The 19,811-nt window shown below is 31.1% G+C and overlaps 1 protein-coding gene across 16 annotated transcripts in view; it reads right to left on the bottom strand.

The window, feature by feature from the left end:
- Window positions 1-19,811, bottom strand: part of LOC144374793 (nucleolar complex protein 2 homolog) — a 41,244-nt gene that overhangs the window by 20,309 nt on the left and 1,124 nt on the right. For 8 of the 16 annotated variants that reach the window (XM_078037554.1, XM_078037563.1, XM_078037555.1 and 5 more), the window contains exons 2-3: window positions 14,549-14,668; window positions 11,758-11,960 (exon numbers count right to left, since the gene is read on the bottom strand). The exons of 4 other annotated variants lie outside the window; for them this stretch is intronic. The gene's annotated coding sequence lies outside the window, so the exon portion shown is untranslated. Of the gene's footprint in view, window positions 1-11,757; window positions 11,961-13,066; window positions 13,261-14,548; window positions 14,669-19,811 lie in introns of all 16 variants that reach the window. 4 more of the 16 variants (XM_078037550.1, XM_078037552.1, XM_078037556.1 and 1 more) reach the window with 4 other exon arrangements.

The following is a 19,811-nucleotide window of genomic DNA, read 5'->3' as shown; positions in this document are numbered from 1 at the left end:
TTTCTTCTAATATCGTCACCTTTCCAGTTTTAGGTTTTCAACCCACCCCAACCCATCACCAGCACATATAACTTAACCAAAGAATCTTTCTAGCCTTGAAAGAGCCTTAGTCTGACAGATGGCAGCAGAGTGGTCTCTGAAATCATAGCTGTAATACCGAGAGAAAACAGGAAGGTTTACACTCTGCATTGTCTGCATTTAGACTCCACTCTAGTTTGATCAATAATTACAATGATGCTGTTATTTTTGATGTTTATTTTTAGTTGTAGTTGGACACAATACCTTTATTTAATTTATTCATTTTTATGTGGTGCTGAGGATTAAACCCAGGCCCTCCCACGTGCTAGGCAATGTTACTTAAAGTCTTTGTCACCACATTAAAATGCACAAAATTCTATTTTCTAAGGTTATTATTGTAGGTAAAATGTGAATAATAAATTTGCAAAATCAAATAATTTATCTCTCAAAAGCTTCTGAAGAAATAATCTAGATTTTTTTCATTATAATATAGTTTTGGTTTGAAAAAAAAGCATTATCCTGATGAAAAAATTCTAAGATCTAATACTTCCTTTCTGTGAAATGTTTTCTTTTTTTTATCAAAAGCCTCAAAATAAGATAAAGGCCACATGTCTGTTATTGTATTTTTTCCTCATTTTTATATTGGTGCATTATAGTTGTACATATTGGTGGGATTTGTTACAAATCCATACATGGACATACATCTTTAAATGTCTTACTGAGCATTGTTTGAAAGACACATTCAAAAACTCAGTTCTTTCAGTGATATGTTTTTGTCACACTTACTGTTTATTATTTTATTAGGACCAGAAAACTATTAAGTTATATATTTTCGTGCACTAAAGATGCATATTTTTCTCTCTGGAAAAAAGAGATTGTTTTATTGCTATATATTATATTAATCAAATTTGTCTCTAACTTAGCAATATGATTCAGCATCCTTTCGAGATGGATGATAAAAACTGTTTATAAAGTTCTCAAACTATTGTACCATTTTGCTAGTTTACTTTTCTAATAGCTAAAAATCTTTGACATAGTTTCAGATTTTAATATTTATTTTTTAATTGTAGTTGGACGCAATACCTTTATTTTATTTATTCATTTTTATGTAGTGCTGAGGATTGAAGCCAGGGCCTCAAATGTGCTAGGCAAGCATTCTACTGCTAGGCCACAACTCAGCCCTTATTTTCAGTTTTTTATTTGTATGAAATTCACTTTTTAAATTTTTGAAATTATATTTAGTATTTATATTTTAGTTTTCATGTGTGTCTACGTGCACAAAATTACTAAATGAGGTTATTCAAGCAGTATTAATAAAATAATTCTATGTTGGTTTTAATTCTAAAAGGGTATACATGTAAGTATGTATGCATAAATGTACATGTATATTTATATGTTAAGAATATTAATACCTTTTATTAAAAGCCTACACAACAATTAATTTCTGAAATGTATTTGCTGAAAAAATATTAAACAAAATAAAACATATAGTAGTAATTCACCATGTAAAAAAGTGGTTTCTGATTATTTCTGGCTTTACAAATTTTAATGTGATATCATTGTATAAACTTAATGGATAGCTTAATTTCCTTTGAAAATATGGACCTCAGTAACAGATATAATTGAGAAGAAATTAATGTTTCAAATATAAATTTATTTTTATGGCCCACTTAGTTCTACAACAGTGTCTTAGGAACATTTTTATTTAAACTAAGATTACTAACAAGTAATCTTAGTTTAGGATTTTTTAACATTAATAGAGAATATAAATGGCCTTAGGATGTATATTTCATATTTATTCCATTGTTTAAATTATCATCAAATATCCCAATAATCAAAGTTCTGTTGGCATGAAAACTGGTATAAATATACTGGTTAAATGTACTAGCTCTTCATCAGTTTTTCCTTCACACAATAAAAATTCTTCAGTATTTGCTTGTTCACAATCTTTCTAGTTTATGGCAGTATGTTATTTAAAAGGTAAGTTGATCCACATGTGAAATATTAGCCAAACAGATTTTAATAATAGATATTTGAACTTCACATTTGGTATGCCTATTTTATAAAAACAGAGTTATATTGATATTGTAGTAGTGGAATAATGTTGGAGAACCTGATTCTAGACCAGCACTGTCTAATATGGTAGACACTGGCCACATGTGGATCCATGTATACAAGACCAAATTAATTAAAATTAAATAAAATTCATAATGTAGTTCCCCTTGGTACTAGCTACATTTCTAATGCTCAATATCTTTATATTGTTTCTGGGTATGATGTTAGACAATGTAGTTATAGAAGATTTTATTCACTATGGAAAATTCCACTGGACAGTTCAGGTCTAGACTTCTGACATGTGGCATGTTTTTTTCTCTTTTCAAATGTTAAAGATAAATTTGATCTGATCTATCTTAAACAGTATGAGATTGGACTAATAAGAATGCAAACTACAGATTCTTAATGTATTGAGCAGGAAATTACTATATGAATTACACATTTATCTCTGTACTAAGTACACAAAAATTATGTACTTATTCCTAGATTAAAATGTATAGAATAAAATTCATTCATTCATGAGACTTCTTAAAATTGTTTCAATTGTGAATGATAACCATTTTAATATTAATTAAAATTAATAAATATTCAAAAAAAGAGACATAGTAATACATTTTAGATTAATTCAGAATTCACTTATTACTAACGCCCCCCCCACCAAAAAATTAGAATATGGATAATTTATCCAATGACATCTTTTTTTTGCATACTGCACATTTTTTTTTCTAATTTTCTTAAATATTTGAATAATTTCCATTACTGGACAAAAGTTGGTTATCCTTACTTAACTAACGACTACACAAACCACCACCAGAGATATAACTGCAAGAATAAAAGTCAAAATCAGCTGTTGTTCCAGGCATATTTTTATCTGTTCATTTCTAAGCATAGTCAGGTGAATTAAACTGAAAATAATTGCCATAAAGTAATTTAATTTAAAACATTTCAATATTTAAAAAAGGAAAAATAAATTATCTATTATTTCCCATCTAGGCATTTTACATGACATCACTCCTGAAGCTTAATCATGTTTTAATCTTTTTGTAAATCAAGTTATGTTTCATTCATTTTAATGGAATGAATGTAGAAACCCCATAGAATACATGAACAAATCATCTTTTGTATAAATTTATGGACTTATTGTTTGATATTTAATAACAGGGATTTGCATTAAAAGTAATACAACTTTTAAAAAAATTGTTTTTAAGCAAATTTAAGCAGTCAACACAAAGTTCTGTGCCACTTGATTGAAAAAACATGGGAAGACAGAGAAGTTATTGATATGCTTTCATCAAAGAGGTAAGCCCACATTACATGTGAAGGCAAAGTTAACTTGGGTACTGAGCTTGAGATTCTGATTATACAAATGCTGTTTTAGGAGACAAGATACATGATGAAATGACAATAAATTTTATTTATATCTCATATGTATCTCATACACACATGATCTCTCATATTAAGAGAGCTTAACCAAATAGTATTAAAGCCAATTATTTTAAAAAGGGGAAAATATAAACCAAAATTACAATATATATTTTTCATTTAATTCTACCAACTTAAAAACTGCTTCACATTTCAAATCATAGATGAAATAAGGAAAGTTCATAATATTGTCTAATTACAGTAATCAAAAAATTAAGTTCTAGGTCTGAGAAAATGATTTTATTTCTTGTAAAATACATCAATTCTAATCATCTTGCATTAAATGCACTGTGATTTTTAACCATATGTTTGAAACAAAACAAAAATATATTACCTGGAAAGATTTAGTGCTAGTATAAAAGACTGGTTAACCATAAGAAGATTTGTCAGTATAATTAACTACATTACACAGCTGAGGGAAAAAAGAAAAATGTGTTTTCATTTCAGAAGATATTTAGAAAAAGGTTATGATATAATAGACACTAAATTTGATTTAAAAAATAAAATCTTGATAAACAAAAAATATATGGTTATCATTCTAACCTTATGAAATATATTTAGAAAAAAACATACAGTAAATATCATGTGAATGGTGATATTTTAGATGTAGTACTATCAAAGCAAGAGCAAGATAATTGTGACTGTTAGGTTCAGTCCTGTACAAAATTGTACTGGAAATCCTTGCAATAAAACAAGATAAGGAATAAGGGCACAAGAAAAAGAACAAAAAAGCCAAAAATATTTGGTTTTCTGTAGTAACAAGAAAGGAGAGCAAATTTCTAGGACAAAAGATGAATACACAAAAATTAATAGCATCCCAGTAAGGAGTGGAAGCTAATCAGAAAAAAAATATTATAACAACAGGAACCAAAAAAATTAATAAGCAGGACTTTCGTTGTGAGGTTTAAAAATATTGTTAAAGGACATATAAGAAAACCTGATGTCAACATGCCCTAAGTTCACCAATGGGGTGAACTTAATTATAACTATTTGTCCATTAACTGTTGTGGAAAATTAATGCAATTCAAATGAAAATCCCACAGGATTTTATATGCAACCAGAGAGCATATATTATTTAATGGTTTAAAGACAGACAAAGAATCTAAAGAAAAAAAATATAAAGTCCATAAAGACCCACAAAAACTAAAATCTTGTCACCTGACCAAATTAATAACTGTCACATGGAAGAAAAGAAATGTAATCACCTTCTTCATAACAAAATTAAATTTTCAGTGCTAAAAGAATCTAAAATGTGAAAACTCTTAGATGATCTCATGAAAAGGAAAAAAATCTTAAGCCTCAGAGATCATAATCATAACAGAAATATTAATACATACCTTCACCTATACTTCTCAATAACTTTTGTAGACAGATATTTAAAATTACAGAATTAGTTTGAAAAGTCAAAAAATAGATTTTTGCTGAGTAGTATCTATAATCAGAAGTTTTCTATTCATTGAGAACTATTTTAATAGGATATTCAAGCAGACTCTTTTCCTAGTATCTGTATTTTCTACACAGAGCCTGGCATGAGAAGCTTAATACATGTCTCCTGAATGAACATTGGAATGCTTAAATAACTATCAATTATCATTTATCAAAACTGCAGATGTGAAAGAAACAGGGGTAAAGCTGAAACAACATTGCCCTTATGATTTACCCTGGAAATTGCTTTTATGAATAAACTACAGATAACAACTTGTTTACTTGTCATTTGTCTCTTTCTCTTAAAATTGAAAGGCAGAATGTGAAAATGCAGCCCTTTCTTGGCAATATAATGTAGCTGGCTTCCTAATTAATTACTTCAGAAGCTGAAGAAGCTTTCAGTAAATTCATCTTCTTTATGACTTTTTGTCAGTATGTATTGACCTTTTAACATTCAAAACACTTCCTATAATTTCTGTGTCAGTAACAGTACATGATATGCCACCATTATTAGTAGAATCAATATTCCCTTCCATCTCTTTTTCATTAAGTTTACTGACTAGATATGAAGAGCATTGTTCCTCAACATCGTAAGGAGGTGACACCTCTCTGCAACCCCAGACCAAAATTATGTCAGACTACTCTTAAAGGAATGACTGATTAATTCCATGAACCAAAGCGACAACAACCAAAAATCTTTTTAAAAGAAAATCTTATTTGCCTTTCAATTCATATGATTAAAAACAACATATAGGCCAGTGTTTCTCAATGAAGGGGGAAGGAGTGAAAGACATTTTGCTGACCTCCACACATATGCGTTCAGCTATGTCTAGAGACATTTTTCACTATAGCAATTGTGGAGGGGCACACAATTACTTTCATCTCTTGGAATGCTTCTAAACATTTTGTAACTCACAGGACAGTTCTGTACATCAAAGATATTCTCAGGAAAAAAGGTCAACAGTGCTGAAGTTGAGATACCTTGATGTAGAGAAACTGAGTGCCTAATAAAATGTTTCTCAATCAATTTTATATTTTAAACAATTCCCTGGTCCTCTCTGCTTGATTCCATGTAGTGATGTTAGCAATACAAAAACACAGTATTATTATTAATTACAACTAACTCTTCCATGGCTACCAAATAGAGTTCCCGTGGTGTCCTCACATCCATCACTTAATGATCAAGTGTTTACAGCAGATAAGCAGATATTGGCTTTTAAGTTTATAAGACTATTATATAGAAAAGATTTGATTTTATATAAGCTCATATAAAAACAATGATTTATTAATTATGCTTAAAACAGTTGTTATTTGGATCAATATGAAGTTTAGAATATAATGAATCCTGTGTCAATACTCCCATTTCATTAACACTACAAAGTTATTCTGGGGAAAGATTATATTCATCATTTTTTTTCTAAAAATAAAATATATTTTTCTTTCTACAATATTAAATCTGCATATCTCTGCCAAGACACTCCTATCCACTGGACAAATGCTATTTTCAAAACAATGTGACTCCCCCTGCTCCAGAACACAAAAGTAATCTTTCACAAAACAGGGGATGCATTAGTCAACTGTTCTTGCTCACAAAAAACAATTACTTTTTTGAACAGCCATTAAGTTACAGATAGAGGCATCCCTGTATCATTTTGCTGAAACAATTGTAAACATGGTCAAACTGGACATACATAGACTATGGCATTTCTTTGCATTGTTGTTTTAAGACAAATGAGGAAAACATTTTAAGCATGTTGCATGTTCACAAAATGATGCCAACATTGTAATTGTGCCTCAGAATTTCCATATTTTAACAAGTATTCTAAGAGAAATATATGTAAATGATATGAGCACACAATTCAAAAACATGAAATATTAATGGTTAACAAAAATGGTTAAACTTCATCAGTATTCCAGAATATGCAAATTAAAACAAAGATTCTACACCTATAAAATGATCAGAGAAGAGTAGAATATATTCTTTCAAGTTTCTAGTGCAGAAATATATTAAGTCCCTACTGTCTACATGGAATGTCCATACAAATGAATATTTGAAAAGAAAATTTTAAAACCACCTAATGGACAAATCTTTTATTTTTATAGCAAATATCATGACATTGAAGGATTTTATATGACATTCATATCCTGGTAGATGGGCTACAGCGAGAGTGCTCTGTCAATCTGGTTCACATATATTTTCTAGTTATGTAGAAGTTTAATTTGTTAGAGATTCTATAAAGAATGGTGTGTTCTTATAATTTACTATAGCAAATTAACTTGTCACATAGGAAGAAGAATATATCCTCTTAATTGCATTTGAGTTAAAAGCCCAAATAATATCACAATGCCCAAAACAAATTCTTTTTGTTTCGGGCATTGGGAGATTATTGGGAAGAATTTGTTTTGGGCATTGGGAGATTATTTGGGCTTTGAACTCAAATGCAATTAAGTACTTTACTACTTAAAAAATGAGGAGTTGTCCCGGTAAAATATAAAATGTACATTTTATTTTCTTTGTTTTTATCACTGCAAACCCCAATTCATGTTATACAAAAAGGCAGGTAAGGTCAAATTTCATTGAGAAGGATTAGGAAACTAAATTTTAGTGCTTTTTGAAATTATTAGTTCCAAAAATACAGGGAAACATATCTTTTCTTAGTAGAGGCTGTGTATACCAACTCATGCATTGGCATATTAGCTTCTAGCTCACACCAAACAAATGAATCAGAGAATAGTAAAAAAGCAAAAGTATAAGAACAATATCTTGACCTTTTTTTGTATTTGGTTACCAATTGGTTTCTCAGTGCAACCTTTTGCTTGCCACCATTTCCTTACAGAGGTGAAGTCTAAAAATATATTCTAATAACACAATTTCACTAAGAATAGGGTCTCTTGAGCTAGTGTCTAAAGTATTATACAAATGTTTTAAGCTCCCAGGTTAATATAATTATCACACCTGAAAGTTACTACCAGTGCTTTGGTATACAAAAGAGCAAAAAAACAAAAGCCAGGAATGATTTAACAATACTACAACATAGGTGGGTTAATCAGTACACTCACTCATGCTTTCCACCACCTATCCCCCAAGAAAATAAAATACATATTTCTCACACTCACGATTTAAAAAGAAAATCAAGAAAAAAGGTTTTCTTCAAAGAATTGCTTCCCCTTCATTTGTTTTTCTGCTCTGAAAGAGGGAATTATCTGCTAGCAGCAGCACTTGCTAAATGAAGCATTTCTTGAGATAAAGTTGCATGGTAGGGGAGAAGAAATTTTGCCACCTGTTTGATAGTCATTAGAATTTGAGTGCTAAATCGTTCACGGTATTTATTTCAACCCTTGAGAAATTAATTAAAGACTTGAGATGGTAAAAATCATTTCCATTGTTTTCCAGATAGATTCAAATTATGCATACAACATTGAATTCTAAGGATGTTAATAACTTTTCTACTGTCCTTCATCACCCCACCCAAACAAAACTTGAATGTTAGACCACAAGAATTTGTGCAAAAACACACACACACACACACACACACACGCTCAACTTCTGTTATGAAGAACTAGGAAAATATTTTAAATAAAAATCAGACATAGAATTTCCAACTCCTGAAATGAATTAACATCTATAAAATAAACTTGTCATGTTAATTGAAAAAAATGAAAAAAATCTTAGTTTAATTAATTCTGTATAAACACATTCTGTATAAACACACCTGCTAGGTAACTGTGGTTGACAAGATTTGGTTATGATTACAAATTTCATAAACATTATGGCATAGCTTTACATATTATGATTATATTTATAGCTTTGACTATAAAATGATTGATTGTAGATCACTTCCTTGCTCAAAACTATGCAATGGCTCACTCAACTCTAAACAACAATCAAATCCTGCACTCTTAGATTCAAAGTTTCTTTTCCAAGCTCTCTTTCACTGATTCCACATTTCAACAAAGGATTCAAAAGAAATATATATTTAGTAATTAGAGAATAAGCAAAAATACAAATTAATATTTCAATGTAATAATTTTTTTCTTTAAAGTACATTGCTTATACATATTCACAGCTGTAACTTTTTGTCTATTGCTAACCAAGTTATGTGGAAAAGCTATTTTATTTAAATATTTTTAATAAAAAGGAAATTCATTTCATGTAAATCTGCTAATCTTATAATTTAACTGCATTGAGGCACTTTAAGTATAAAAACTTCAAACATAAGTAAATGTGGATGATTTTTTGAGTATTAATTTTAAACACATTTCTCCTAAACCCTATTCAGGTTTCTTTTTCTCCTAGTCAGTCATTCTTTTTATCAAATTCCTTACATCAAACACAGTATCCTTTAACTGCAAGCATACTAGCTCCAAGATATAAATTTGTCTCAAATAGTTTTCTCTGTTATGATAAAAGATGCGAAAATAACTCAAATAACTCCTAACTTTAAGAGTAGTTGCAACCTTCCAGCAGATTATAATATTATTTTCTTTATCGAATTACCATTGGTGCACCATAACTAAGTATTTTTATGACTGGTGAACTACTTCCAATGAAACTACTTCCAGTTTGTGCTTGCATCTGAGTATTTATCAGCAATAATGAATATAATCTAAATTTTGTATCCATTCTTTAATGGGAGAGATACCCTAAATTGCTCTTTAGTAAGATTGTGATATATTAATATATATATATATATATATATATATATATATATATATATATATATATATATATATATCCAACACTATTAAGTGAATAGATATGAACAGTGCTACAAACTTAAAAACTAGCCTCTCTAAATTCACTCATACATTGAACATTCATTCAGTACCTGCTACATGCCAGGAATTGCATTAAGAAACAAGAAAAAAAAAACAGAAATCAGGATACTTGCTTCTAAGATATCATCAGCAAATAAATAATTACTTTCCAAAGGATTAACTGATATATTAAGATAACATTATCTACCAGCAAATATCATGTTTTATAATTCATATAAACAATAATAATGATTAATTGCAAACTTTATTCAGAGTCCATAAGGGTATAAGTTCATATTTAGCATATAAACACCAAAGTTTTTAAAAAGTCACATATTTTTCTTACTATAATATTAAAGGATTATTTTCTTCTGGATCAGGCTATCTGTAAGTCTGCATCAATAATCAATAATATCCACTATTCAAAAAATAAACTTCAGATCTGGCCGGCGGCCAGTTGATGAAATGGTATTATTTAAAATGAAATATAAATTAAGATTGCGTTGAATCATCAAATAAAAATATACCTAAGTGGAGGAAAACTGATTAGACATTTCAAAGTACATGATACACCCAAAAGAGTGATTTCTAAGGTGCCTTTGAGCTCTTGGATTCAAAGAGCTCTTAACAAGATAATTATGCTCTTTTTAAGATTTCTAGGTCTTATCTCATTGATTGGTGAAACACTCTATATTTTTGAAACCAGAAAAATGAAAATAGAAAATTATACAAGGAACCTTGGAAATCATGATTAAGAATCATTTAAAATTTTTGAAACACCTTCAGTGAGAGATTTAAATGTGGGAAGGAAGAAGAGAGGGGAGAGACAGAGGGAGAGCATAAGCATTAGTTCAGCACAACTGTCTACATACCCTAGACTCAGCTTGCCACTTCATCCATCATTCTCCTCACATTTGGTTCTTAAACTTTTGGTACTCAATAATACAGTATTTGAACTTTTTGTAGTCATAATCAAGCCCTTGGACTTCCCATGATAAGAAACAGTGTCTAGAGAGGTAGGCAACTCGATCTGAGTTAAGAAATTTCCTACATTCAGAGAAATGCCACTTTTCAGGCTAGAGTCACTTCCTGGTGAATCAGGTTTAAAAGCTCAGAAACAGTAGCATACTTGCTCATCAATTGTTATTTTACAGCTTGTATTTCATTCAACAATAACTGAGTAACAACCCAAATTTTAATATTCTGCCCATTCATCTGCCAAAGACAAAGTATTGAAGGGCATTATCAAGGCCAACAACCACGTAATTGTTTACCACTCTTACCTAGTTCTATAATGTTTTTAAGATTATTGAATTTCTTTCATTTTCACATTAAAATAAATTTATTTTTAAGCTGACACATATGAAGATTTTCAAGGTGTTCACAACAATGTGTGCCATTTCCAGAGACATGTGAGGACATTCCAGTGGTAAACTATTATTTTATTGTGGCCTTTGTTTCTTTTAAATTATTTATTGGTGCAATTCATTCTGCCACACTCATACATTCATAATTTTATCAATCTCATTCCAGAGTACACCTGATTTTCTTGCTCTCCCCTACTGATATCACTTCTATCATTATTATTTAAATTAATGCAATCTATCTATCTATCTATCTATATATTATATATACATATACACACACACATATGTGTGTGTGTGTGTGTGTGTATACATGCAGGATTCACTGTGGTACATTTACACAAATCAAGCATAATTTGTTAGATTTGTTCACTAGTATGTCCCCATATGTTTTCCTTCTCCCTCCCTCTCAAGCAACTTCATCTATTGGTTTCCCTTCTATTTTTCTTTTTGAATTCCTTTTTACCTCTCTCTAGCTTCTGTCTGCATTTGAGAACAGAAATTCTGTGTATCCATTCATCTTCTCAGGGCCTTCTCTAATTATCAAAGGCCTCCTCGCTAAAGCTCTGAAATTATCATTTTCTTTTAATGTCACTTCCTCAAAGTAACCTCCCTTGATCTTTTTCATTTTTGCCCCGTTCATCTACCTTATTTTTCTCCTAAACACTTTTTTTCCCTCCAACACATGCATTACTCTCCATCATTATATACTTACTTGTTTGCTTAATTGATGACTTTCTGGGACCCCTTTTAGAATGGAAGTCACATGAGCTCAGGAGCCTTCTTTGTCTGTTCACTGATGTATCTTCACATTCATCAAATACTGCCTGGTATACAGTATGTACATTATAGATGACGGCTGAATAAATAAATCAAATCTAGGAAGGCCAACTTCTCTCTACATGTCTAAAACCAGCCCTTGGGGTGGGAAATGTGGAGAGAGAGAAAAGATGTTTTCCCAGTTATACGATGGATACCTCACAGTCATCCTATAAACCAAGCATTAAAATCCCCATTTTATCACCACTACCACCAAAACAAAACAAAACAAAACAAAAAAACCAAAACCCTATTTTACAACTGAGAAAGCTGAGGTTGATAGAAGTTAAGGAATATTGAAAAGGTGGCCCAGCTAGCAAATTGTAAAGCTGTAAATCCAGTTCCAAAATATGTGCTCTCAACCAATATAAAATACTAAACTAAAAAAAAAAATCTAGCTTATAAATACTTTAGGTTCTCAGAAACACTAAAACTACTAAATTTTCAAACTTCTTGAACATAATGACTCTCAGCATCAATCTACAAAATTACCAAATTATGAAACAGGCATTGTGAATAATCCTAAAGCACTTCTGAATTTTCCAACCCAAAACCGATTGCATCCTCTTTTTGCAAAGTGAAGTAAAACTGTTTGCTAATCAAGCCTCCACAGGGTTTAAATGTTCCACATAGAATATTAGAAATCGAGAGAACCATTAAGTCATTACCTAGTGCCAAATTGAGTGCTACAGTGTATTTTTCTGGTATTTTAACCTGTCTAGCATCTAATGATTCAGAAAGTGTTTCTTTTATTTAATCCCTCTCAGGATTTTTTTCCCTCACTAGAAGCTACTAATAACCTCCCTTGTCAGGAAAGCAAGTTTCTTCAGATACCTGTAAGTAAGTCTCTTAAAATACCTGTCAAATGATTTCATGTGATTAATCTAAAGCAAAGTTTCTTTTGTTTTCAAGGAGCAGAATCATTCTGGAAAGAATACAAGAAGGCACTCAGCTGGGAAGAGGTTAATTATTATTAGCACATCCAGTCAAAGCAGGAGTGTGTCAAAGCCACAAATCAAACACCAGCATCTAAAATCAAATGCATTTCAACTTAAATTCTAGTCTTCAGTTAACCTGACTGCTTATTCAATTTTCTTATTTATTTAATGAAGCTCTGAAACAGGGCCCAGAAAATATTTGCATACAAAATATTATTTGAAAAATAAATAAAGCCTTGGTAGAAAGTTACAATCATATTTAGCTACCTCTGATGTTCCTCAAAGCATGTTGTTTGTCCTGCTGATTGCTGACCTTCTCTTTTCAAAGGATAATTCCTGTGGCTTGGCATTTAGCATGGTAGGATTGTTAAATCACTGTAAGGTGGGGTCTATCTGATTTATCAGCCAGGGGTCCTGACAAAAGCTGGCTTTATTGTTCTCACATATCTTTTTTTCAACATCTGCACAGAAATATATTCATAAGAGAAAATCATCTTTTCAATAAAGAAAATGTGATAATCTCTAGTTCCATCCATCTTCCTGCAAATGACATGATTTTGTTCTTCTTTATGACTGAATAATACTCCATTGTGTATGTATACCACACTTGCTTTATCCATTCCTCCATTGACAGACACTGAGGCTGATTCCATAATTTAACCAATGTTAATTGTGTCTCAATAAACATGGGTAAACATTTATTGCTCTAGTGTGCTGATTTTAATTCATGTACTGAGGAGCAGTACAGCTGAATCACATAGTAGTTCCTGAGGACATTCCACACTAATTTCCATAGCAGCTATACTAATGTACCTTCCAACCAACAGTGTAAAGAGTTCCTCAGAAAGACATATATTGTATTTTCTTTCATACGTAGAATATGGGGGGGAAACAACATGACAACATGAAAGTAGAAGGGAGACTATTAGAGAAGAAAAAGTGGGTGGAAGAAGAAGAATGAGGGAGGGTGGATACGATCAAAGCATGTTATGCGAATGAATGAGTATGCCACGGTGAAATCCATTATTCTGTGTAATGAATATGCATTAATAAAAAAAGTGAGTGTGGGGGTGGGGGGAAAGAGGAGGGAGAGGAAAAAAGAGAAAAAAACAGCTTTGGGGGCTGGGGATATAACTCAGTGATAGAGCACATGCTTTACCATACACAGGTTTGGGTTCTATCTCCATCCCACCTCCAAAAAAAAATTGCTTTGGGAGGTCACTAACACCTTTGAAGCTTTTCACCTGGGAAGATTGTTTCAACTAAGAGAGAATGTAGAAGAAAGCCCAGGCCACTTCCTCTTCAGACCCAAGAGCTCTTGTGATGAAGATGGGTAGGAAAAAAACTGCAACTGCTGTGGTGTCCAAAGAAACACCGCCATCTACTGGTGGGTCCAGAAGTCACAGGGCTTTTCCAAAGGCCATATTTAGCTTCAGGGAATTGGAAGGATTAAAACCCAATGGATATTCATCAGTGTTCCTAAAAACCTAATCTAAGTAAAGTAATAATAATAATTGTGATTAGTACACAATAATATTATTATTAATAATCATAATATTATTAATGTACTTTATTATATTAATATGATTGATAAAATAAGTTAATATTATACTATTAATGATTATATATTATTAATAATAACCACAATTATAATTATTTATATAACCTTTAAGACTATCTACTGACTTCTGCATTATTTATTACAGTCCTTTAATTCACTAGTGGAAGATTTTTGATTAAATCCTGTACCTGAAATGTATAGTCAGAGAAGTTCAATCCAGGAAAGAGTGAAATGAGCAAAATTCTGTTCTTTTTATGACCTCAGAACACACTGGCTTAGTCAGATTTTTGCCGCGGTGACCAAAAGACCTGAAAAGAATAATTTTAGAGGAGGGTAAGTTTATTTGGGGCCCACGGTTTTAGAGGTCTCAGGCCACAGGTGGCCAACTCCATTGCTCTGAATCCAAGGTGAGGCAAGACATCATGGTTGGAAGGTGTGGCAGAAGAAAGCAGCTGACAACATGGCACCAGGAAGCAGAGAGAGACTTCTTTCACCAAGGACAAATATGTACTCGACAGGCACATCCCAAATAACCCACCTACTTCAGTCATACCCTACATGCCCTAGTTACCCCCCAATTAATCCGTACCAGAGGATTAATGCACTGATTAGGTTAAATCTCTCATAACCCAATAATTTCACCTCTAAACCTTCTTATATTGTCTCATGCCCGAGTTTTGGGGGACACCTCATATCTAAACCATAACACACACTTTGTCAAAAACAATACTTCAAAAATCAGTAAGAACATTGGGAAATTATACAGCTTCATCAGAAGATGGACCTGTGTCCAAATTCAGGAACCTCCATTTATTGGCTTTGTCATTACAACACTACTTAATCTCTCTGAGGCTCAGTCCTCTCAACTGAAAAAGAGGATTAAAGATAGTTATCCTGACCAACTCTAGCAATAAGAAGACACAATTAACATGAAATGCTTGTTCACACTGAATACTCAGTAATGGGGTTATTACGTTTAATGAGTAGAAATATTCTGGGACCATTTGCTTCTTGCCTGACCCAACTGGGATTTGGAGAGTGCTTGTTCAACTTCAATTTGCACTCGAATCACCAGGTAATCTCGTTACAGTTACCTTCCTCACCCTTTCCTCCCCTCTCCCTGATCTCCTTCTGTTTCCTCAATAGTGTACCTGTTACATCTTTTTTTCTTTTTCTTTCCTAGATTCCACATATAAGGAAAAACATATGATTCTTATCTTTTTGAGTTTGGCTTATTTTGTTTAATCTGATCTCCAGTGAGGGATTTTTTTTAATGAGGTTAAATGAAAAAGCAGGTGGGAAGTAGGTTTCCTACTTGATATGTCTTTTGTGTCTTGGGATATCTGAAGGTAACTAACTTAGGAATCTAACAACAACAACAAAAAACTATTAGAAATTGGAAGACAATAAATCTATAAAAAGATGAATATAGCAAATTAAATGAAAAAAAGAGAGAGAATACATTTGTTAAGGCTCTCATAATAAGCAACATAATATTCTGAAAATAAACAGAATATAGTCAATTTGATTATTTTAGTACTGGTCTTAGCTTTATCTTATAGTACAAAATAGCTTCAACTTTAAAATATTTAGCAAATTCTCTTTGGTAATTATTATTTGTTGTGGTTGTTAAAATCATAACAATGAAAGTCAATCACTTAACCTTCTTGAGTATATGGAGCCTTAAAATGCTTATTAACTAAATTATTTTGGGAATTTGATGGTGTCGATTTCTTCCTTTTTTAGCAGTTAGGACAATTGAAAATAAGCACCTAATTAGATCTTTGCCTTTACTTTTCTTTCAGTTGCTTTCAGTGGCCATATGCAACCTACCACAAAACTTTTTATGTTTATCCAGTGATTTTATTTACATCATACTTTATAATTTGTGCTCACAAATACTCTAATATTACACAATTATAGCTATTGTTTTTGACATATTTCTAGGTCTTCATATTCCACATACAGCTTAATATTTTTTATGACTAGTTAGGTAGCATTAATTAGTCAATTTATATCAGGTATTTGAAATTTTGTTTCGATTTTTAAAAAGTGTCGTAATTTTTTATCTCCAGATATTTAAGATTATACAAGTATAAGTTATAAAAATAGTAAAATTGTATCTCTAAATCACTCTAAACACATATATTCTTTCAAATATTAAACTGTCTAATAATTTTTCCTTATTAACTTAAATTTATATTTACTTAAACAAAATTAGAATTTTCACAAATGCAAGAATACTTAAAAAGATTAACCATATAAAACAATTGAAGTTGTCTGTGAATTGAAATAAACTAAGTTCTCTTCCTAACAACAGGAGCCAGGATAACATATCAAAAACAATTCTGTAAATGCAGCATGAAAAAAAAGATATATGTTCACTTTTTCTACCAGGATCCAGGAAAAATATTTATAGCAATCCAATTAAATAGCATAAAAATAATGTATTTCTCAATCATCATCATTATTATTATCATTACTTTGGACATTAGTATTATTACTATTAACATAATCATTTGTTTTTCAGTCATTCTTTGTGTTTGTCACCAGTTAGTTTAGTTGTTATCTTCCTTTGCCAATATTCTGGCAAAACAAGTATTACATGTCCCCTATCAAGATGGAAGATGGTAACCCAGCATGGTGGTCCACACCTATAATCCAGAGGCTCTGGAGGCTGAGGAAAGAGGATTGCAAGTTCAAAGCCAGCCTCTGCAAAAGCAAGGTACTTAGCAACTCAGTGAGACCCTGTCTCTAAATAAAAATACAAAATAGGGCTGGGATGTGGCTCAGTAGTTGAGTGTCCCCGAGTTCAATCCCCAGTAATCCCCGCAAAATATAAGTTAGTACTGATTTATGGCCAAACTAGAAGTACAGTTGACAGTTTTGTGAAAATTGAGAAATTTTAGAAGAATATACTTTTAAAAAGCATGATATAAAAACAGAAAGAAACTAATCGCTCTCTGATATAAATGTGTTTCTTTATGGAAAATGCTCTTAATATTCATTAATGCATCATTAGATCAGAATATACATATTACATGTCTATATTATTTCTGGATTGATAATATCTCAAGAAAAATACAATTGAACATGTGATTTTATATTAAAAACATATAATTATAACATAAAATTTAGCTTCAGAATAAATATACCAATGAACATTGCTGTTCTAACTAAATTGAACCATGACAATAGAGAAGTGAACAAGTAGACCCTCAATCTCTATGAACTTCACACAAATTAGGAGCCCCTGTTAAAGGAGAAACTTATTGTAGCTATTATTTAATGTGCAGTTTGCAGAATCTAGAGTGGAATAACATAGTCTACCCTTCTATTCAAATTACTTTGGCCAGTGACATTCTCAAAGAAGATCACAATAACTGAATGATAATAACAACAATAATTTCCTGGGTATACTGCTACAAGGGCTTTTCCTGTCTCCAGCTAATAAATCTTCCAAATGCACAAGAAAGAGGTTGGGAAAGGATGAACATTTGTTAATGGTGAGGAAAAGAAAATGCTATTTTAATCAATGGGATATGATGGAACACTTTGCTCCAAAAACAGTACAAAGGGAGCCTGAGTAGCAATGTTCAAACTAACATAATCATAGAAGAGGTGCTTTTATTATTTAATAAATATCCACATTTTGAGATGAATGGCTTGTGGGTATAGTACATTGAGAAAAAGTGCCATAATTATGGAAAAGTCATTTGGTTAAAAGTTAAGTGACTACTGATTAATGAACTAAATTAAATAAGCTTAAAACATTAATTAAAGGTAAATGTTTAATGGTTTTAAAGATTAAGCAAATGAGTACTATATGCTAATGCAAAGGTAAACAAAAGCAAAATAATTCTACTTAGATGTGACTATAAAATATTAATAGAAGGCATACAAATTAGGTCATAGAAATGTTATAATGTTTTAATGGCAACATCAATATCTTAAGAACCACATACTAATGAAAGAAAAATCTGGAATTGCGACATGCTTTATGTTTAAACAAAAATATGCTTTACTTTCCAAATATATACATATATTCAAGGAAAAGACTTAGATGTGTATATATATATATATATATATATTTGTATATATATGTGTGTGTATATCTGTATATATATGTGTGTGTGTATATATATTTGGCATATATTTTACTTGACTTGTTGGAAAAATAAATAAATGCATTGTTCAAAAATAATTTTTGAGAAATTATACAGTTTTATTTGCAATTTATTTGTAATAAAAATTAGCAAATTACCATATAATTTTGAGTTTGTTTTTTTTTGTTGTTGTTGCTATTATTTCTTGCTGTAACACATTCTGAAAATAAAATATCTAAATTAAATCTTACACTGGCTATCATCTGGGATAACCTGGGTTAAAAAGCTAAATTTTCTTAAATCTTACAACTAAATAATCTCAGAAGGATGCTCAAAATATTCATATACAGATCATAAAATGAATCTTAGAAAACTCATATTTCCCTGGAAAAGAGTTATCAAGTTCTAAGGTAATTCATCCTTTTATTTACTTATATATCAGAAAAAAAATCCAACATTTTTTAAAAAGTCAAACTATACCCCCCCACGCAAAAAAAAAGAAAAACTATACCAGGTGTTTTTTGTATGTGTTATCTTCTTTCTATGATGTCCTGGCATGAATTTATGTTTACTTAAACATAATGAATGTAGTTCCTTGAATGAAATTTAGAGTTTTGGCAATTGAATCTAATATTTTTAGATAAAGTTTTAAAGAAGTGTATGCTAATAAAATCAATTCCAACAAAAATTTTAGCTAGGAGAACTGTTAGTGTTTTCATTAATGATTTAGAAAATTACAAAGCTGCTGCTTCACTAATGGAGCAGAGCTCTCAATTTGGCTCAACTAAGCAACCACTGACAAATGCCTGGGAGGCCTCTCTGGTACTTGATCTTGCAGGATCAGCAGGAATAGTTACAAGGACAGTGTTGTTCTTTTTACAAAATGTAAATTGCTGATAGTTTGGACTTTTAAGTTAAAGTAATCAGACATTTATTAGATAACCATACACAAATATGTCATGACAAACGAACTTACATGATCCTTCTCCTGCACATCTCTTGATCTTTATATCTAACTCCATTATGACATTACCCTTAAACTTAATTGGTATATTTTTTCTTCTGTTAGACTTAGTTGCTAAAGGGCAAGGACAAACATTCGTGACTATAGTGTCTAAGTGGATCAGAGTTTCTGCAGTCAGACAATCTTAACGTACATCCTGTCTCCACACTTATTATGTATCTTTTGGACAATTTTTTGGCCTCTCATGCCTCGGTTTCTTAATATATAAAATGAATGGGGATAGTTATAATATTTACCCTATAGTGCTGCAAAAGGATTAAGTCCTAGGACATGTACAGAACTGAGAATAGTGCTTGACATATGGTAAGTGCTTAAGAACTA

Source organism: Ictidomys tridecemlineatus, unplaced genomic scaffold (genome assembly GCF_052094955.1).
Source record: "Ictidomys tridecemlineatus isolate mIctTri1 unplaced genomic scaffold, mIctTri1.hap1 Scaffold_88, whole genome shotgun sequence".
Classification (NCBI taxonomy): Eukaryota; Metazoa; Chordata; class Mammalia; order Rodentia; family Sciuridae; genus Ictidomys; species Ictidomys tridecemlineatus.
Note: the sequence above shows the minus strand (reverse complement) of the source record. Positions and strands in the feature narration are given on the sequence as shown.